Raw genomic sequence first — 23,855 nt, 5'->3', positions numbered from 1 at the left:
GGGAATCAAAGCATGCCACTTCAGAAAATCATCAGTGCACAAGGAAGACAACAAGAGAAGAAGAAAAGTAAAAGGAACTACAAAACATCCAGAAAACAATTAATAAAATAGCATTAGAAAGTCTTTACCTATTAATAATTAAGTTACATATAAATGGATTAAATTTTTAACCAAAGGATACAGTGTGGCTGAATAGATAATAAAACAAGAGCCAACTACATGCTGCCTACAAGAGACTTACTCAGCTTTAAAGACGCGCATAAGCTGAAGGTGAAGGAGCAGAAAAACATATCCCATGCAAATGGAAACCAAAAAAGAGCAGGAGTAGCCATACTTACACCTCAAAAAATAGATTGTAAGTTAAGAACTGTAACAAGAGTCAAAGAAGGTCATTATATAATGATAAAGGGGTCAGTTCATCAAGAGGACATAACAATGATAAGCATACATGTGAGATTAAGCAATATTCTGAACAACCAATGGATCCAAGAAGAAGTTTAAAGAGAAATCCAAACATATCTTGAGATACAACATAACAAAACTGATGGAATGAAGCAAAAGCAGTTCTAAGAGGGAAGTTAATAGTGATATCCACCTACATTAAGAAAAAAAATGATCTCAAACAAGTCATTTAACTTTACATCTCAAGAAACTAGAAAAGAAGAACTAAGCTTTAAGTTAGTAGAAGGAAATGAATAACAAAGAGCAGAAATAAATGAAATAGAGAATAGAAAATATCAAGAAAACTGAGTTCGTTCTATCAAAAGATAAACAAAATTGACAAACATTTAACTAGATGAACTAAGGCCAGAAGAGAGAGGATTCAAATAAAATCAGAAATGAAAGAGGAGACATTGCATTGATAGTGCAGATCAGAAAGGATCATAAGAAACTACCAGGAACAATTATATACCAACAAATTGGATAACCTGGAGAAAATTGATACATTCCTAGAGTCAAATAATCTACCAACTGACTTATGAAGAAATAGAAAATATCAACAGACTGTTAGTGAGAGGATTGGATCAGTAATCGAAAATATCCCAATGAAGAAAGATCCAGAACTAAATGGTTTCAGTGGTGAATTCCACCAAACATGTAAGGAAGAATTAATACCAATCATTTTCAATCTCTTCCAAAAAATTGAGGAGGAGAAAACACTTATAAAATCATTTTCTGACTTGAATAACCAACACCAGACAAGGACACTACAAGAAAGAATTGCAGAGCAATATCCCTGATGAGGAGACATTCAAAAATTGCTCAACAAAATATTACCAAACTGAATTCAACAGCATAGTAAAAATATCATACACCAAGATCAAGTGAGATTTACTCCAAGGATGCATAGATAATTCAATAATCACAAATGAATAAATGTGGCACACCACATTAACAAAATGAAGAATAAAAATTGTATGATCATCTCAATAAATGCAGAAAAACAGTTGACAAAAATGAACATCTTTTCATGATGAAGACTCAATAAGTCAGGTATAGTTAGAATGTAATTCAACAAAATAAAGCCCATTGGTGACGAGCACATAGCTTACATCATATGCAATGCTGAGAAGCTGAAAGTTTTTCCTCTAAGATCAAGGATGAGACAAAAGTATATACACTCACCACTTATATGCAACATAGTATGGGGAGTTCTAGTCCCAGAAGATCAGAAAGGAAAAGGTAAAATTGTCTGTTTGAAGATGACATGATAATATATATAGAAAACCCTGAAGAATCTATGAAAAAAAAACTATTAGAAATGATAAACAAAGGCATTAAAGTTGTAGGATACAAAGTCAACATGCAAAAATCAGTTGCATTTCTATACACTGACAACAAACTCTCTGAAAAAGAAATTGAGAAAGCAATTCCATTTACAATAGCATCAAAAAGAATAAAATACTTAGGAATAAACGTGTCCAAAGAGGTGAAAAATCTATAAACAAAAGAATAAAAAATTGAAGACATAAATAAATGGAAAACTATCTCATCTTCATAGATTCAAATAAATAATATTGTTAAAATGTCCATTCTACCCATGGTAATCTACAGATTCAAAACAGTCTCAACCAAAATTCTGATGACCTTTTTCCCCGAAATAGAACAAATAATCATAAACTTTGTATGGAACTACAAAAAGACCCAAATAGATAAGGCAATCTTGAGTAAGAAGAGTAATCCTGGGGGCATCTCACCTGCTGAAATCAACTATGTTACAAAGCTATAGTAATAAAAAAAAAAGCATGGTATTTCATAAAAACAGACACATAGATCAATAGAACAGAATAGAAAGTCCAGGAATAAATCCATATATATATGGTCAACTAATTCCAATAAAGGTGCCAAGAATGAACAATGGGGCAGTGATAGTCTCTTCAATATATGGTACTGGGAAAACTGGGTATCCTTATGAAAGAAATGAAATTGCATCCTTATCATATACCAGACACAAAAATCAACTCAAAATTGATTAAAGAGTTAAACATAAGATCTGAAAATGTGAAGCTCCTATAAGAAAACAGGGAAGGGACGCCTGAGTGGCTCAGTTGGTTGAGCATCCAATTTCGGGTCAGGTCATGATGTCACGGTTCTTGAGTTTGAGCCCCGCGTCAGGCTCTGTGCTGACAGCTCAGAGCCTGGAGCCTGCTTCGGATTCTGTGTCCCCCTCGTTCCGCCCCACCCCTGCTTGTGCTCTCTGTCTTTCAAAAATGAATAAACATAAAAAAATTAAAAAAAAAAGAAAACAGGGAAAAAGTTCCTTGACATTGGTATTGGACATGATGTTTTAGATCTGACACCAAAAGGAAAGGCAACAAAAGCCAAAATAAACAAGTGGGACTACATTAAACTTTCTGTATAGCAAAGGAAACAATCGACAAAATTAAAAGGCAACCTATGGAATGGGAGAAAATATTTGCAAGCCATGTATGAAATAAGGGGTTAATATTCAAAATATGTAAGGAACTCTTATAACTCAACAGCAAAAATAAGCCAACAAAACACCCAAATCACCCAATTAAAAAATGAGCAAAGAAACAGATTAGACATTTTTCCCAAGAAGACATACAAATGGCTAATTGGTATATGAACGGTGCTCCACGCCACTAACCATCAGGAAAGTGTAAATTAAAACTACAATAACATACCACCTCACATCTGTTAGGATGTCTATTATCAAAAAGAGGTAACAAATGTTGGCGAAGATGTGGATAAAAGAAAACCTTCAAACACTGTTGTTGGTAAGACTGTAAATTAGTATACCCACTATGGAAAACAGTATGGAAGTTCCTCAAAAAAATTAAAAATGGAAGTTGGGATGAGCACTGGGTGTTATATGTAAGTGATGAATCACTAAATTCTATCCTTGAAACCATTATTACACTATGTGTTCACTAAGTTGGATTTAAATAAAATTAAAAAAAATAAAGGGTGAAAATCAAATAAAAAAATGGAAGTACAATATGATCCAACAATTCCATTTCTGGATATATATCCAAAGGAAATTAAATCTTTATCTTGAAGAGATATCTGCATTCCCATGTTCATTGCAACATTATTCACAATAGCCAAGGTACAGAAACAACCTAAATGTCTGTAGATGGATGAACAGATAAAGGAAATGTGGTATATATAAACAATGGAATGTTTTCCAGCCTTAAAAAAAGGACATCTTGCCACTTGTGACAACATGGATGAACCCAGAGGACATTATGCTAGGTAATATAAGCCAGCCAGACAAAGACAAATACTGTGTGATCTCACTTATATGTGGACTCAAAAAAGGCTGAATTCATATGAACAGAGAATAGAATGATGGTTGTCAGAGGCTGGGGGTAGGGGGCATGGGAGAGAGAGGTTGGTAAAATGGTGCAAACTTTCAATTACAAAATAAATAAGTTTGAGCATCTAATGCCCAGAATGATGACTATAGTTAATAATACTGTATTGTTTACTTAAAATGTGCTAAAGAAGTCCATCTTAAGTGTTCTCTCTCTCTCTCTCACACACACACACACACACATACAACAAGCAGCTATGTGAGGTAATAGATGTGTTAATTAACTCGATTGTGGGAATCATTTCACAGTGTATACATATATCAAACCATAGTGTTGTACACTTTAAATATATTAGAATTTTATTTGTCAATTATACTTCAACAAAGCAGGGAGGGAGAAGAATTACCTGGAACAGAAATAAAATGATTTACATATTTTGATAAAGTCTTACTACTTTACCTCCAAGATGTATGAGCTTGCAAACTCAAAGGAATATGGAAGCTGGTTCATGCTTATGTGACAAGACCTCAGATATGCCTCATTCCTCCCCAGGTGGATTATATCACATCTACTTCCATCCCAGTAGCAATTTGCAGTTGCATGTTGGATTTTCCAATATCCGAGGTCTGCAAATGCAACCTACATTCCCTCAGTATCAGCCTCTGACACACTTCCCCAGATTCAACGTCAAAGCATGTATCATGGAAGGTGGCTTTACTTGTCATACCTCACGTGTGTGAGTAGCTGCTGAGTAGGGCTCCTGGATGTAGGGACTAAAGCCAATATAACGTTCTTCCTCCAGTTAGGGTTGAGCATGAGCACAACCCCAAATGTTACTGGGGCGTCTCAAACTCCTCAGGCTATTTTCTAAAATGTTTTTTTGCTCCACCAAATCTAAAACATTCTCTTCCATTTACTTTTCCCCTTAATTTTTTAAACCCAAGAGTATTTTAAAAGAAAATGTTATCCATATGTTTTTGATTCATTTACACTTAAATCATTAAAAGCCTGTTTTGTAAGAGCTTTTTGATGTCCAGAAAGTTTTTTTTTTCTGAGTCTTTTTATAAGTCATTTAAAGCTGGTCTCCCTTCCCTTTTCCTCCTGTTCTGTCCCTCACCAAAAGAAAAAAAGAAAAAGAAAAAGAAAGAAAACAGAAAGTTGAATTTTGCTGGGAGCAGATGATTTTTAACCCCAACGGATGGGGTCTGTTAAAACTTCAGCCCACACATATCAATTTATTTCTAAACTGAGATGTGTGCACACTCATGCTCAAAAACCCAGGACCAGGTAGTTAAATGTGATGTCTTGCCATGGTCATATAAGTTCATGATATTATGACCCTTCTTGTTAGCAATCTTTCTGCCAAAATAAACGCTACTCTTCAAAGTCTATTTACAGTCCCTCATCCCACACAATTCACAATCATGAGATGCTCCCTCTTCTATTCCCCAGGCCTTCCAAGGACTGTCACGTGCAGGCTGTCAAGTATTCTTCTTAGTCACTTCCTGAATATATATTCGAAACCCAACCTAGCTCAGTTCATCTAGACATTGCATTTGTGCCCGTGAGGCACTGGGAGGGAGAAAATATCATGCACACAGTTGGGGTCTCTGGATTATTTCCTTAACTACTGAGAAAAGTACAGTTTGGGAAGAATTGATTACATGGAGAATGTTATTTGTTAAAACCCCTGTTTCTGTGTGGAGGCAGCGAGGCATTCAATTTTGTAAGCCAATGCCTTATGAGGCTTTCACACTGGGTTTTCTCTTGTATCTTCCCCTAGTAAAGTTGGGTATCTTGTACACCCTTTTGCCTTTCAGAAGATACCACACTATGGGGCTGAAAAGCTAATGAGTGGTTTCTTTCCCCATGGATATTTTATGCCAACCAAAACTTATAAGCAAAACATCTATGGTAGTACTAATGAGAAAAAGAATTCTCAAATTATGAACTATTTGTACTTAATAATTACATGTATAACACCATATGGCAGAAGCCAAGGGAATTTACATACCCTGTAACTTGCTTATTTAACTTGCAAAAACGTATGCAAACTCAGCAATGATAAATTAGTATAAAGGTTTAGCTATAAGAGTTTGTTTCTAGTGGTGAAATATTTAAAACAAAAGAGGATTCACTCAATACAAATAATTAAGGTATTGACAGTGAAACAAAGTGTTTCATAAAAAGTAATTAGGTGTAACTACTTATAATATGGTTCTAGGAGAACATATAACGATACAGAAAGTTTATAGTATGTTGAGTGTAAAATGTCAATTTTATAAGAGAATTACCACATGATTCTATCTTGAACCTAAACAAGGTCTAAAGTAAATAGGAACTAAGATTAGTGCACTAAGGATAATTTTAATTTTTTTTATAGACTTAAAAATTTCCTATAATGTGCCTACAATATTCTTTTATAATATATTTTTATACTAAAAACATTTACAGTGTCTTCTTGATGTCAAAAGCAAATGACAAAAAGAGATTTTCAGCATTTAATTCTTAATGGAGGACATGTGTGCATTCTTCTAAGCGTTCAATATACAAACACCTGCTGATTGTATAAATTTATCCAAATCTCTATACCAAATGCTAACCTTTCACCTTTGCTGACTTGTGCTGAGACTGAACTATATGCTAATAATTTTGTCTTTCTGTGATTCAAGAGAACAATGCAGAGCCATATCATCAGATGGCAGCATCGATTGGAATTAGTTGAGAGCTAATAGTCCTCCTTATAATGATACAGGATTTAATCTCTGGCATTATGAATACATACTAGGACCTCCATACTATATAAGAATCTTAGTATGAATAGTAAATTAGTGACTGGGGAAAATTCCAAAGAGTAAATGCTACATTAAGTAAGGTTCTCTATTGCAAACTTGTATTTGGGGTCCTAGTGCTTTTCTCCCCAGGTTCTATTATAATTATTTAATTTTATAACATACATAAGAAAAGTGTTTCTCTGGCCCCAGTTCATAAAAGCACTTTTTCATAGAGAAAACACCTTGTTGTATACCATTTACATTGTCATTCCGTCCTTTATTTCTCCTTGCTACTAGAAGACTCAGAAATACAGTTAAACACAAGTTAAACACAAGTAACCTTCTCAAGTCATACTTCTGTCCTTCACTCCTCAAAAGAACCCAATGAAGTAGATGCTATTATTGCCCCCATTGTAAAGATGAGGAAACTGAGATCCACAAAAACTAGGTAATTTTCCCATTTGGACACAGATAGTAATTAGCAGAAGCAGGATTCAACCTGAGTGCCATCTGAACCCAACTCCCACATACTCAGTCCTTGTGCTGGCCTCCTTGACATCTCGAAAGCAACAATGCATACAAAATGCTTAGCACAGGCCCGGCACTCACCCTGCCAGATGGAATGTGCATGCCTAAGGAATATAAAGAAGGATAAGGGACGGTTCTTTTCCTATCACAGTTTTCTGCCAGGTATCAGCTCTATTTCATTTCCACATCCTTTAATTTTGATATATGACTTCTGACAATATAATTATTCTGAAAAAATGCTATTGCTATAAAACCATTTGGAGATCCTATAATCCATTATAAGATCCTTGCATTACTGGAAGGACAAATATCTGAACAACTAGTCCTCCCACTGAAATTGACTAAAGCATTGCCTAATTTAAAATGTCTCCTTTCAAAAAACATAAAATAAAATAAAATGTCTCCTTTTGTTTGCATAGATTATTTGATGACACATAAGAACATATAATTTTGATAATTGTTTTAGCAATTTTCCATTTCATGCAATGAGAGTTTATATTACGTATAAACAGTAGTATAGATACCCTCCTTGGGTCAGTATTTTGCAGCCCTTTTCTTCACTAAAATCAAGGAGAGAGAAAGCAGAGAGCTAGAATATGTTGCATGATTGCCACATTTGAATCTTGAGTCACGTGTGATCTCTTCTTTTTTTTTTTTTAATTTTTTTTCAATGTTTATTTATTTTTGGGACAGAGAGAGACAGAGCATGAATGGGGGAGGGGCAGAGAGAGAGGGAGACACAGAATCGGAAACAGGCTCCAGGCTCCGAGCCATCGGCCCAGAGCCTGACTCGGGGCTCGAACTCACGGACCGCGAGATCGTGACCTAGCTGAAATCAGACGCTTAACCGACTGCGCCACCCAGGCGCCCCACGTGTGATCTCTTCTAAGTGCATCAGGATTAACAAAGAATCCATGAGAAGTTCTTTTATAACCTAGAATGGGTATGGTATATATTTTAGCTTATGACTATCATTAAAAATAATAGCAAAAAATATAATTCTTCTATGCCATTATTTCAACAAGTAACATTTAAATACATATGAATAGGGGCGCCTGGGTGGCGCAGTCAGTTAAGCGTCCGACTTCAGCCAGGTCACGGTCTCGCGGTCCATGAGTTCGAGCCCCGCGTCAGGCTCTGGGCTGATGGCTCGGAGCCTGGAGCCTGTTTCAGATTCTGTGTCTCCCTCTCTCTCTGCCCCTCCCCCGTTCATGCTCTGTCTCTCTCTGTCCCAAAAATAAATTAAAAAACGTTGAAAAAAAAAAATAAATACATATGAATAGACACTTCACATTTGAATTACCTTGAGATCTGAAATTTGCAGTTTTTAAAAATTTTGGGTTTTTTAGAGCCGTTTTAGGTTAACAACATAATTGAGAGGAAGGTACAGAGATTTCCGTGTACCTGCTGTCCCCACACAAGCACAGCCTCCTCCATCATCAACATCACTCACCAGAGTGGCACATTTTTTTACCAAGCATGAACCCACAGTGATCAACACATCAGAATCATCCTAAGGCCATAGTTTATCTTAGGGTTCACTTTTGGTGGTGTACTTTCTACAAGTTCAGACAAATGTATAATGACATGTATCCATTATAATAATATCATGCAGAGTATTTTCACTGTCCTAAAAATGCTCTGTGATCTCACTATTCATCTCTCCTCCCACACAAACCCCTGACAAGGATTGATCTGTCTCTAGTTTTTACCTTTTCCCGCATGTCATGTAGTTGAAATCATACAGCATGTAGCCTTTACAGGTTGTTTTTTTTCCTTCACTTTGTAATATGCATTTAGGATTCCTCCATGTCGTTTCATGACTTCGTGGCTCATTTCTTTTTGACCCTGAATCATATTCCATTACCTGAATGTACCATGGTTTATTTATCCACTCATCTGCTGATAGACATCTTATTGGCTTCCATGTTTTGGCAATTATGAATAAAGCTGCTCTAAACATCCATAAGCATGCCAGGTTTTGTGTGGACAAAAGTTTTCAGCTCCTCTGGGTAAATCCCAAGGAGCACAATTGCTGGAATGTATGGTAAGAATTTGTTTAGTTTTGTAGGAAACCACCAAGGAATCTTCCAAAGAGGTTATACCATGAAACTTGTATTTTCTTTTTTTTTTTTTAATATTTTTTCATGGTTGATTTATTTATTTTGAGAGAGAGAGAGAGAGAGAGAGAGAGAGAGAGAGAGAGCACAAGCAGGGGAAGGGCAGAGAGAGCAAGAGAGAGGGAATCTCAAGCAGGCTCTGCGTGCTGTCAGCGCAGAGCATGACGCAGGGCTCGAACCCACAAACTGTGAGATCATGACCTGATCTGAAATCAAGAGTTGGACGCTTAACTGACAGAGCCACCCAGGTGTCCCATAAACTTATTATTTTCAAAGGTCATTATACTTGTTACCAGATTTCAGAGCCATCCTTTGCTGATTGGATATGTTTAAGTGAACAAACATCTCTATGTGTTTCATAAATTATTTCATTTCTTCTGCCTCATAGCATCCTTTAAACATACAAGACCTAACTAACTCTCTCAGAAAGCAGCTGACTGAGAATAGTCACTCAACAGCAATTAGGTAAAAAGGAAAAGAAAAGAGAAGAGAAGAAAAGAAAAGAAAAGAAAAGAAAAGAAAAGAAAAGAAAAGAAAAGAAAAGAATCTCTAAAAGAATAAATAAGAAAGCTGCACTTCCTTTATTGACGACCAAATATAAAATAAATAGCCAACTACATTGTGTTGTATAAACTTCATTATTACAGCATGAAAGTTTCAGATGCCTCTTTATAGCTTCTGTTTTGAATCTCTCATGATCATGATTCTGTGGTTACAGACTGGCCACCGCACTGCAGCTCCTGTCAGACAACCATTATGTACAGATGTGGTGTTTACACACAACTGGACTCAGGGGCACCTGGGTGGCTCAGTCAGTTAGGCATCCAACCCTTGATCTCAGCTCAGGTCTGGATCTCAGAATGTGAGTTCAAGCCCCACGTTGGGCTCTGTGCTAAGTGTGAAGCCTGCTTAAAAAAAAATAGAAGAAAAGAAAGGAACAATGGCACTTAGCCTCGGAAGGGTTAAGGAAATCAAGTCACTCAAAAGTGGAGGAGGAAAAGGCACAAAGGAATCCTGTTAGGGTCTGTTGAAGATTAACAGACCACCACACAAAAGCCCCAAAGCATCCTTCAACCTTCTAAAAAAAATGTACTAAAAATGTTACCATGGGAACGACCAATTAAATACACCAATAAAAGAGGACAACTATCTATACCTCAACCAAACTACACAAGCAATTTTTTAAAAAGCACCATAAATCAATCAAATTTTAAATGTAGCCAGAAAAGTTGAGGGTGGGGGAAGGAACAGGAGAGAAAAGAAAAGAAAAACCCTTAGCCCAGGATAGTTAAAACGACGGTAAAGTAGCACAAACACAGTCAGCAATAGGGCCCAAGGTTGAAAATAACATCTACGTTGTTAATACAAGTTCACTTTGTATTTGCTGGTGTTAAACAGCAATTTATGATTTTATACTAAAATTGTGGGTCTACATTAATGAAATTAGAGTCTAGGAACTATTTGTAGTCCCTGCCGATTGTTTCTGTGGGAAGTAAATCACATAAATTCGTGGACATACCACAGTGCTCTCTTTAGGCTCAACGATGCTGTCTGATGGACCCAGAGCTTCTGGTAGATGTCAGGGACAATTCCAGTGCTCCCTAACCTCAGAGAAAATATGCTGGGCACCTGACGTGACCTTGACTGGAAACTATCCATAAGCCAAGCTATCCATAGGCCAAGAAAGTAAATTCTCTTGACCCAAAGTATTTTGGGTGCCAAACGTATCTTAAGTCATGGAATCATGGGCCATGAAGAGAAATTGTTTAGAGAGGACTAAGGGGGAAAATAGATGAGGCTATTGCTTGTACGATTGACTGATTTAAGGAAAATCCTTATAGAAAGTTTCCCCTTGCCTCTTCCATGCTTTGTAACTGCTCTGTCTTTAAAGATTATTCATAGAATTAATTAAATACATGCATATGACTTCCAAATTAAATTTGAGAACAGAGATGCTTACAGAGAACAGTAACTGTCAAGCATCTCTGGAGAGGCACATCTACTGTGAGAATTTAGGAAATACTTCCTCGCAGACAGACAGCTCTCATACTTCTTAAAGTAGAGCTCTGACACATCAGAGACACCTGGGAACAGCTGGATCTAGCACAGGAGAATCCAGTCCTCCTTTGCTTCCAGGGGACTCAGTATGATCAGCCCATGAGAGAGGAGGTCAGTTTATGTTTGTTTTAATTGGGTGACTATTGTATACTAGGAATTGTAAGTGAAGATTCTCAGTGGCACTGGTTTCTGGATTTCACACAGGATTTGGTTGTACCATTGTCACATCATCTGGAATCTTAGGAAAGTGTGATTTAGTCGTCTCTCTCTCTCTCTCTCTCTCTCTCTTCCTCTCTCCCTCCAGACTCTCCACTTGTACTTGGAGATAATGCAAAATTATGGTATTTAATGCTGAAAATTTGTTTTGTGTTTTAGGTCCAGGGTAAGATTTTAGAGTACAAGAATTGTTCCAGTTGCCTATTGTGCTTGGAATAAAATGTCATATATTAGTGACATTGCTGTTGGCCATTTCTGTGTTCCCTTCATCTCCAGGGCAATGGAGATTTGCTCGGCGGTCTGGACTGAGCCACAGTTGAGGGAGAGACTTGATGTACCTATTACTGTTTCTGTGGAGATACCAAAGTAATTGGGTCTTAACTATTTATTTGTTAGCAACCTGCGGTTCTCAAACAGATGTGATTCTAAGGTCTTCAAGCTTGCCATATTTGTGGTATAAGGCAAAACCATTCTCTGAAAGGGTGGAGTCCACCTCGTTCTTTGTGTTTACTCATTGTGGGATTGGAAACATTACTGGGGCCCTGTTCAATTAAAAATAATGGAAAACCTCACTTAGTTAGAAGGGCAGTAAGCATGGTTCAGGAACGGATGGAAGAACTTGCTGGGCTATTTTAGCTACAGTTCAAATTTCAGAATCAAATCTAAATTCTTTGGTGTTTTAGCTGCCTTGCCACTGACAAAATGATGTTTACTGCTTCTAAAAGGCTTTAAATTTTAAGAAGTACCCTAAGATCAGATGTCTATTACATGATTATATTTTGATGATTGAGGTGGAAGTGAATCAGAAGCATATGATGAATTGTGAATTTCTAAATTATGGTAGAATCTGTGCAAAGAAACCCACATTTTATTTAACTGGGCAACCTAATAATGTTCAAAAAATTCTGAATTCTAAACTTGGTGTAAGTCAGCCTATGGAATAATTCAGGGGATGATTCACAATGTGAACTCTTTTCCAAAGTAGAAAGTACAGCAATCCAGATGCATCTAAAATAAAAGTAAATGGTGCAAAAGTATTATTTTTGCTGATGAGAAGGTGAGACGCAATGAACTTAAGCATCATTTTGGACTAAATACACACCTTCAAGAACCCAGGCAGTGGTCAGGCAAATTGCTTTCACATCTCTGTTCACTAGCACACCTAGGAAGGTCTACTCTGCTGCCATATTCTGCGCATATGGGATCCAAGTGGACATATGTGTGCATCAAAAATTCCTACTAATCTTCCAGTAAAACTATAAACAATGTGGAATAACGGGACAATTATATCAACTTTGTTTCAGTTACAGCATTGATTTTCAATCACCAGAGAGTCAAACAATGAAAACATGTCTTTCCGCACAGGTCTCTTACCCTTAACATTATACACTCCATCACAGATACTTTCACGCTACCCATCCTTTCTTTGTTTTTCCTTCTCCCTTATTCCCGCGAGCAATAGTAGAGAATAGGACTGATGCAAAACAATGTCAGGACTGTGAAACCCAAAGTAGAGCTTTTGTTCCTTTTCTGTAATATCCACAGTACCCACCCCGTGCCATGACTGGCACTTAGGAAGTATGTGGGGGATGGACCTGGCACGGGCAAACAGACTGATGAACTCCTTGAATGTAGTCAGAAGGTGGTGCCTATGACTTACTAAATTCTCTTGCTCCAACTAATTGTGTATCCACAGATTGTCTCTTTAGTCAGGGCCTTCATTCTATATCTATAGTAGTTTAGTTGCTACTGTGGGTAGGATATGCCAGTGACCCTCTGGAGTCAATTTCTGCCCTGTGCCCGTGTTACTTCATTGTCTTGGGTAACAGCTTTGAGGAGGTGGGGTTCCCCATTAACATGTAAAATGTATTAATCTCATTTATTCTTATTTTGTAAGAACCCCATTAGTTAATATAAATGGAGAATAAGAGATTCTGCTATTAATTAAAGAACTAAAGACTGAAAATAAGAGGACAGACTGAATAAATCATGGTACAGTAGTTGCCATATTTTGTTTCCATTAAAAAGCACACTTCTGTAAGCTCTGATATGTAATTATCTTCAAAAAATAAATGAAAAGATTAAGGTGCAGAACAACGTATATAATATGTTCACCTCTGTAATTTTAAAAAGAAGACATCTGCAAGTATGTCTATATAAACACACACACACACACACACAAACACACACACGCATAAACTATCTCTACATGGAGATCCAATAAGAAACTTATAAAACTGATAGCCTGTGAGTTGCAGGGGGAAATGGAACTAGGGGGAAGAGGGGCACATTGTCTACCATATATGCCCCTTTTAATGATTTGATTGTACCAAGTACATATTTTACTTTTTTAAAGAACAAATGTCTTTGAAAATTGTAAATGATGTACAACTTTATTTCAATACGTTTGAAAATACGTTGTAATGAATAATTTTCTAGGAAAATAAAATTTACAAATTTGTCTGAAGATGATGTAGAAGGCTGATGTCAATAAACCAATCTAGAAAAAAGTAAAATGTTATCAAAAAGCACCAGGCCCAGGTACTTTTGCATAAGCTACACCAACCTTCAGGGACTCATAATTCCTATATGATATATATTTAATATATATCTCATATATATATATATATATATTTATATTTATTTATTTAATTCCAGAGCACAGATGATGGTAGGAAGCCAGTCTACTCAACTTCATATGGCCAGCATGGCTCTAATAACAAAATAGACAAAAACAGCGTAAGAAAGTAAATATATAGGTCAGTTTTATCAGCACAGAAGAAAAACCTTCTAAATGAAAAATTAGCCACACTTACCTATTGGCATATTTAAAAAAACATACTAAAGAATGCATCATCACCCAAATTAGAGTTTACCAAGAAATGTCAAGAAGGTTCAATAGTAGATAGAAATCAATAACTGTAATTCACAGATGAAAAGGAAATTTGTTACTTTATTTTTTTTTTTGCATTTTATTTTTTTTCCAAATTTTTATTTAAATTATTTTTTAATTACTAATATTAGTAATCTTGGTTTCAGAAGTAGAATTCAGTAATTCATCACTTACATATAACACCTAGAGTTCATCATAACAAGTGCCCTTCTTAATACCCATCACCCACCTAGCCCATCCCTCACCCACCACTCTCCATCAACCCTTAGTTTGTTCTCTGTAGTTAAGAGTCTTTTATGGTTTGTTTCCCTCCATCTTTTTCCCCCCCTTCCCATAAGTTCATCTGTTTTGTTTCCTAAATTCTGCATATGAGTGAAATCATATGGCATTTGTGTTTCTCTGACTGAATTATTTTGCTTAGCATATATTTTAGCTCTATCCATGTCATTCAGATAGTGAGAGTTACTCTTTTTGATGGCTGAGTAATATTCCATTGTATTTATATACCACTTCTTCTTTATCCATTCATCAGCTGATGGACACTTGGGCTCTTTCCATAGTTTGGCTGTTGTTGATAATGCTGCTATAAACATTGGGGTGCACGTACTCCTTTGACTCTGTATTTTTTTATCCTTTGTCTAAATACCTAGTACCACAATGCTGGATCATAGGGTTTGAAGAACCTCCATACTTTTCTCCAGAGTGGCTGCACCAGTTTGCATTTCCACCAACAGTGCAAAAGTATTCCCCTTTCTCTGTATCCTCACCAACATCTATTGTTTCTTGTGTTGTTAATGTTAGCCATTCTGACAGCTATGAGGTGGTATCTCATCATGGTTTTGATTTGAATTTCCCTGATGATGAGTGATGTTGGGCATCTTTTCATGTTATTTGCAAAGGACATACCAGATAAAGGGGTTAGTATCCAAAATTTATTAAGAACTTTTCAAAGGCAACACCCAAAAAACCACAAATAATCCGGTTAAGAAATGTGCAGAAGACATGAATAGACACTTTTCCAAAGAAGACATCCAGATGACTAACAGACACATGAAAAAATTGTTACTTTGATAAATGCCCAAAAGCACTTACTGAAGTTCAATACGTATTAAAGAAATTTTTTTTTAATTTTTTTGGAAAACAGAATATACTGAGACTGCTAGTAAAAAATGAGAAATCTTCGGGGTGCCTGGGGGGCTCAGTCGGTTGAACATCCAACTTGGCTCAAGTCATGATCTCACGGTTTGTGGGTTCAAGCCCCACGTCGGACCCTGTGCTGACAACTCAGAGCCTGCAGCCTGCTTTGGATTCTGTGTCTCCCTCTCTCTCTGTCCCTCCCCCTCTCACACTCTGTCTCTCAAAAATAAACATTAAAAAAATGAGAAAACTTTGAATTATCCCATCAAATTCTGGAATAATCTATGATGAACAAGCAGAAACATTGATGGGAACTTGTAGCTGTTGAGAAACTGTACAGGGGACCTGTGAAGTGCTTCTGTCCACTGTGCAGAAGTGGGCAGTGTGTGTGGGTGGCAGGAGGGGACAGGAAACACAAGACCAGGAGAGGAGGGCTCTGGTGGCGTCACCTTGGCCAGTGTGTGTTTGTAAATCCACATCCTGCTTCTTCTCTTTTCTCTTCTCTCCTCTTCCTTCCTACTTTCCCTTCCCCTCCCTGCAGAACGTTAGTTCAAGAGATGTTAAAATGTTTTTAGGAGAAAAGTTTCCTCGAGTTAAATGCATTTGAGAACCATGCTAAATTCTCTTCATTAGACATTCATAAAACACAGTGGTATATAAAAGATTCTTGAAGATACGTAATAAGCAACTCTTCCTGCTTTTTTAGAAACCAGCATTTCACTGCATGACCTGATCGTGGAATACTTTCGTGTCCTTGTTGTTCCTCAGTATTTCTTATGACTGCAGAGCCTTGCTCCACGGAATGCGAGTTTGGGAAACATTGCCTAAGACATAGAACATTTTTGTTAATAAACTACATGGAGGATTCCCAAAAACCAAACCACAGAGTTCCTTAGTGTTCTGATCTCTACTGCATTCACGCATGCTTCTCCTCAACGAGGGGCTTCGGTCATTGTGTCCCCACGTGCCACCATCGGGACCTTCCTGCCTCTGAAGTTCTCACCTGTATTCAAGTCCTAAAACTCTAAGTGGAGGCTCACCTCCTCTGTCTCCAGTCTTGTTTTTCAAGTCTTAGGAGTGTTAGTAGTCATGCAAGTCTCATGTGTCATATGACATCTCCTCTAAGATTTCTTACAGCATGGCTCACAAACCACCTGACTCACTGATAAAAAGGCAGTTTGCTGGAATACAGCAGCAAACTAGCCTCTGGAAAACATCAACCCCCAGCCTCAAGGCCTTCTGCTTACCCCTCCTGCCTCTCTGAATCCCTTGGACATCCTCACTGGCTTCCCTCAAGATTTCTGGGCCAACAGTCCCACCCTAAGATTTTGTTCCTTTACTTAAATGTTTCTGTATCTGTGCACCCTCACTTATTTCCTTCCTCAAGGTTCATCTCTCTAGCCTAACCTAATCCCAACCCCTTCTATCAGCAGTGAGGCCAGGACTGATCTTTTGATTAACCCCATTTGACATGTTTTCAGAATGTTTCACTCCCTTAGGACAAACTGCCATCTTTCCTATCTAAAACACACAGGCACGCACATGAACGTGCATGCACACTCACCCAATCCCAGCGAACCAACAAAAACCTATCTCCTGTGTGGCATGCCTCTTCTCCTGTTCGCAGAAAAGTTCTTCAAAACAGAAGAAAATATTCACTGCTTTAAGAAGGCCTATACATCCGTAGAAAACAAAATGGAAAAATCGGAAAACTTAAAGAAGAAAAAAGAATCACTGAATTCATACCCAAGTATCTATTATTTTGTTTGTGTCATTATTTTGCTGAGATCATAGTGTATTTTATGACTTTTAAACATAACATTGTATCTTTGAAAAACGATCACATTATTTTAATGCTTGTGAAATAGTCCATTAAATGGGTGTAACATAACAATTCTTCCTTTGTTGAACGTGTAATTTGTTCCCAATTTCTTACCAGTATAAATAATTCTGTAATTTACCTTGAGCATAAGTCTTTGTTTGCATCTACAATCATTTCCTGTGACATTTTCCTAGAAGTGGAATTCAGGGACAGAACATGAACTTATTTAAGGTTCTTCCATGCTGCCAAAATATGTTTCAAACTGTGGGTGCTAACTGATCATTTAATATCCGTTTATTGAGTATCCATTGCACAGTAGTTGAATATTCTGATTCTTTAAAAAAAGTAAGAGTGCTAGCTTGAAAATTTTTGTCACTATTACAATTGCGACTACCATTAAAACTCTGGCTATTATATCCTCTAATTAGTCTTTTCTAATCTATAAAAAAATTCTAAATTTGAAGCTAATGATGTGATTTTATGGAAATTCCATGGATGACCATGTGCAGCCTTCCTACTTGCTTTGGGAACCTTATAGCCACAGCAATACTTTTAGAAAGTGTATCTAAATTTAAAACATGACTTAGAACATATAGTAATATAAAATAGTTTACTATTCTATATAATATTACACAATTATAGTTATTTTTCCTTTACCCTTTTATTTATTTTTAAATTATTTTATCTTGCTCTATCATATATAACTTTGTAAGCCATATTAGTCTAATTTTTGAATCAAATGGAACATAAATATCAAATTTGGGGTATTGCATATTCAGCCTTTTACTAAATTCTTTTGTCTCTACTTGCTCTTTGTCATATAGGGTAGCCCTCTTTTCTTGATTCCAATACCCCTGATCTTCTCAATAGCTGCTCCTCACAGAAGCTGTGTTTAAAGTGCTTTGTTAATGACCAAAAATGGGATTTTTCATATTAATCTGTACGTTCTTTCAGGGTTTTGTTGTTGTTTGATTAAACCTTCGATCTATTCAGGATATATTTCAGCTCGAAGTGTAAGAGAATAAGCTTGTTTCTATTTCTTGCAAAAATTATCCATTTTACCCACATGATTATTAAATTATTCAGCCCTTTTTCATTGATTGGCAATCCTTCCTGTAATTTATACTGAGGTCACAGATATGCGTATATGCTATTATAATCAATTAAAATTCTTCCAATGGAAATCTCACCACTTTATTCTTTAAAAACTAGCAACAGCAATTATTTTTGCCTCATTATTATTCAAGTTTAACTTTAGATTCAATTGATATCTATACTTTCAAACAGAATGTATACACTTACAAAGAAAGTGTCCAGTATCTTACTGGATCTGCAGTGATATTCCATTTGCAAGTTTTGAAGGGTAGCATTAAACCAGTGTTTTTCAAACTTCAGTCATTATCTTCTTTCTTGTTACTGTATCTATGAACTATTACTTAGTTAATATCTCACTAATCCATGTAAACGAATGAGTAAGCCAAGAGAGGAAAAAGAAGAAAGGAGCGGGAGAGAAGGAATTTGGGTACAAGGGCTTAGCCAGATCTTCCAGAACTTCTCCTTCTACTGGTGACAAACTAAGTTTCCTTCATTGATTTAAAATTTCTAGCACCTGTCATCATGACTCATCACTGTTGACTAGCTGTCCTTGAGCCCAGGGCGAGCTCCTGAAGCAGCCATCTCTGACTCTCCTGCCTCTCAGGTTAGAGCAGCTGAAGCCAGAGTTTGCCATAAGCCATTCCATACAGCACTTCTTGAATTGTGTTAGATGTTTGCTCGGTGATTTCCTGAATCAGATGTTACTGAACTTTGACACTTTATGCATTTATATGTTAGCTTCATATTAATGCTAAAAGAAAGAATGCTTTGGCTATAGATCTTCTGTGTTGCCTTTAAACTCATGTTGCATACATAGCTGTGAAGGGAAGAATGACGAGTTGGTGTCTAGGAGAGGAGTTGCTCATTCAGAATCAATCCATTTCAACCAGAGTAGAAAAATTCTTTGGAATTTTGTCTGAGCCCCTTTGACTTAAAATTGTGGTAGTAGCAAAGTAAACAGAGGTGACATTCATTTCTTTACTGTCTAATACTGTAGAGAATAAAGTATTTAAGATCCCTTGCAAAGTTATAGAAGTAACTTTTCTTTAATTCCACAATTAGTACCTCTTATAAGTTTGTTTTTAAAGTTTTCTTGTTTATTTTGAGAGAGTGAGAGAGAGAGAGAGAGAGAGAGAGGCAGAGAGAGAATCCCAAGAAGGCTCCGTATTGTCAGTGGAGAGACTGATGCGGGACTCAAATTCACAAACCATGTGATCGTGACCTGAGCTGAAGTCGAAGGTTTAACTGACTGAGTCACCCAGGCACCCCAGTCCGCTTTTTCTTTTTAAATGTTTTTAAGTTTATTTATTTTGACAGAGAGAGAGAGAGAGAGAGAGAGAGAGAGAGAGAGAGAGATAGCACAAGTGGGGGAGGGGCGGGGGGGTGGGGAGAGAGAATCCCAAGCAGGCTCCACTCTGTCAGCGTGGAGTCTGATGTGGGGCTCGAACCCACAAACCGTGGGATCATGACCTGAGCCTAAGCCCAGAATTGGACACTTAACCGACTGAGCCACCCAGGTGTCTCCACCCCCAGTCCTCTTATAAGTTTACTCAGATCTGTATCCATATTTAATTGCATTTAAGTTATTTAACCTGTCCATTAAGTTTTTCATTTAACTCACTGGAATTTTTATTTTATTTCATCTTAGAGTCTAGAAATTCTATTTTTTTTCTAAAACTGCCAGTTCTTTTCTCATAGTGTCATATTTTTTCTTCATATTTCTGAATAGTTTCAAACCCGACTTCTTTTGTGGTCTCTTACTTATCCTGAATTCTGGTGGTGTGGATTCTGATCTTCCTCTATACTTTGTTCACTGTCTCCTCTTTATGGAAGACTGATTCCTTGTGGAGTTTGTGACATTTTGTTAATGAATGTATCTTCTGTGAGTGAGTGAATGTGTGTGTGTGTGTGTGTGTGTGTGTGTGTGTGTGTATGTGCAACACAGGTGGAAATAGTGTTAGAGAATTTTTTGTATGTGTTGCATCAAGGCATTCAAAAGTAGCACTTATTCGGGATGAGTTTTTACAACAATTGCTAAATTACATAGGAAATGAAAATTTGAACTTTACATCTATATTAGTTTACTAGAGCTGTCATAACACATTATCACAAACAGAGTAACTTAAAGCAACAATAATTTATTCTGTCACAGTTCTGGAGACCAGAAAGTCAAAAATCAACATCTAGGCAGGGCCATGCTCCCGCCAAAGGCTCTAGGGAGGGATCCATCCCTGCCTCTTCCTAGCTTCTGGTGGTTGCCGGCCATCTGCGGTGTTCTTTGTGGATCCCTCCAGTCTGGGTCACTTCAGTCTCTGCCTCTATTGTCACACGTATGTCCTTCTTCTTTATATGAGAGCACGACCAATTGGATTTAGGGTCCATTTTTATTCAGAACGATTTCATCTTTGCTTGATTACAGGTGCAAAGATTTCATCTTTGCTTGATTACCTGTTGCCAAATAGGTTCATGTTCACAGGTGCCTAGGTTTGGGATTTCACCCTATCTTTTGGGGAGAGGCACAATTCACCCCATAATAACACTCATGCAGGCAATATCATGTTTGGCAAAGATAAGTCTCTCTGATTCTCTGGGTCAGCGGGCAGGATTTTTCCAGAATCCATCAAATTTATTTCATTTCAGTCACTCTCAGCTAAATTCCAAATTACTAACACTTTGCTCAGGAATGGGCAAGAAGTACATGAATCTAACCAAAATTCATCGTATTATTCTAGTACCTCAATGGGGAACATCAGTGAAATCTTAGAGACCTCATCCTTGTAGAAAGGTGCTTAAACAGGATCTATGTCCTGGAAGTGCCTCTTACAAACTGGTTCTCAGAAATGACTCAATTTTAGGGGCACCTGGGTGATTCAGTCAGTTAAGTGTCTAACTCTTGATTTCAGCTCAAGTCATGATCTCACAGTGGTGAGCCCACTGTGGGGCTCCACACTGAGCATGGTGACTCGGGATTCTCTCTTTCCGTCTCTCTCTTTCTCTCTCTCTCTTCCTTCACCCTTCCCCTGCTCACGCACACAACACTCTCACAATATAAATAAATAAACATTAAAAAAAAAAGAGAGAGAGAAAGGACTCGATTTTAGTTGGTTTGTCCTAGGCAGTTAAGACCTTACTTGAGTGAAATAATCTGAAATATCACTGAAATTACAAAGTGTACAGGGGTTTACCCCAATAAAACCTGCAATCTTGCATAATATGTTCATTATGAAAGGGACCATTCCTTCTGGCAACATTGTTAGAACTTGGAAGAAAAATATTAAAATTAAAGGATTGCATGCAAGAAAAATAAAACTATTTTAAGTGAATTTAAATCTATGTTTTCAGCTGTGGCCACGTCTAGAAACTGTATAATTAAAGAAGTTGTCTATAATGAAGAAAATGAAAGGTGAATTTGGTTAATTGCATGTGGCTAAAATAGATATCAGTTAAAGAAAAACGATTTTTAGAACAAATAAATTGATGAATGAGGCTCTGAGAATGTCAGTATATTACAAACATTAAATATTTTAGAAAGGTCTTTGAATTTCTGACAGCCAAAACTGATTTTTCTTTAAACAGTCACTGCTGGGGTCAGCTTGTGTTTTGAGAGAGGGCAAGAATGGGCAAGCCAGCTGCTGGATATCACTAGTATCCGCTTTGCCCAGAAAATAAAAATCACATTCTAACATTTTTATCTTAGATACCCACAAGCACAGGAAAATTATTGCAAAATGACACTGTGTCTATACGAGATAAAAGAAGCAGAATTGTTAGCAAATCTATTATTTCAAGCTTAACACTTAGCTCGTGGGAAAGACAGCAACTGAACAGCAGTTGAATGCTAGGAAATTCTGGAAAAGGCATATGGTGTTGTGTCAAATGCTAAAGAACTGAAGATTCCATTCTTGCAGATAAATCGGGATGCCAGAAAAGCAGCCTCTTTATATTTAAGTAGATTCCATGTCAAATGGGAGGAAATGTCTAGCTGACTAGACAAGATGAAGACTTCTCTGTGGAGAAGCTCAGGGAGACCCACTTCCAGGGATCCCTCCCAGGGTAAGGACACTTGAGGAAAAGAACCGGGACACGCTTCTATTCCAGGCGGTTCTGTCAAAATGTAACGGAAAGGCACGGGCCCAGAAAGCTGCCCTGCAATGTGTAACAACAGCAAAAGCATCCAGTCGAGTACATTCCTGCAGTCACCGTTTAACCATTTAAGCCTGGGGGTGTGCACAGTTTGTAGAGAAAAAGACAGGAAGGAAATGTACCAGCTGTTGATAAAATAACTGGTTCAGCAGAAAGCCCCGTGCTGGAGCAGCTGGCGGTCGAGACAGCAGGGACACCGGCTCAACCAGGAGCAAAAATGAAGAGCTCAGACAATGGAGTCAGACTGTTTGAAACCCCAGCTTCTCCTTGTGACGCTTTCGGTGATGGATACAGTCAATCAACAACGAGTCAATAGGCAACATGTATCTATCACCTACTACGTGCAAGGCCTTATTCTAAGTTTATTGCATTAAATTATCACAACAAGCCAAGTGGGAAATGAAGGAATCCAGGGTTCCTTTCCAGGAAGCCTGGCTCCAGACCCCAAGGCTTCACCTCTTTGCAATATGACCCTCATGTAACCACTAAGAAAGAAGCTGGGAGGCCTGTATGACCTTGGGCACGTCCCTACACCTCTCTGTGCCTTATTTTAAAATGGGAATGGATAGTAATAGCATTTATTTCATAGAACTGCTTTAAGTTTCTCTCTCTCTCTCTCTCTCTCTCTCTCTTTTTAATGTTTATTCTTGAGAGAAAGTGAGCGCATGAGAAAGAGTGGGGAAGGGGCAGAGAGAGAGGGAGAGAGAGAATCCCAAGCAGTCTCCACACTGTCAGCGCAGAGCAGAATTCAGGGCTCAAACTCACGACCCCATGAGGTGATGACCTGAGCTGAGTTTAAGAGTCAGATGCTTACTCTGACTGAGCCACCCAGGTGCCCCCAAATTGCTTTAAGTTTCAAACACAATCATGTTCACATACTCCTAGCATGACTTCTGACACCCAGTAATCCACCAAAAGATAATTAATATGCTTTTCTCAATAACTACATTACTCAGCTCTCCCAGACTCTTATGCAGCCCAGATTTCTTTGGGCTCCTCAGTTTGTAATTACTGATAAGATCATGTGAATCATAATTATGAAATCTTGCAGGCCTATTTCTCCACTTACTCTGCTCCTTATCTAAAGCCCCCATCCCCCATCCTTTCTTCTCTCCCTTCCGGGACTCCTCATTGCCTCTAGTGTTCTTGGGAGCCTCTCGCATATACTCACCAACAGACCCTTGATGTTTTCCACTTGGTCCCATTGGCAATGCCCAGTGCCCACCAAGCCACTTGAGGGCAGCCCCTTGCTCTGTCCTTGAAGCCCTTGTCTCTGTGGATGAGACT

Source organism: Prionailurus bengalensis, chromosome A2, assembly GCF_016509475.1.
Source record: "Prionailurus bengalensis isolate Pbe53 chromosome A2, Fcat_Pben_1.1_paternal_pri, whole genome shotgun sequence".
NCBI classification, from domain to species: Eukaryota; Metazoa; Chordata; class Mammalia; order Carnivora; family Felidae; genus Prionailurus; species Prionailurus bengalensis.
Note: the sequence above shows the minus strand (reverse complement) of the source record.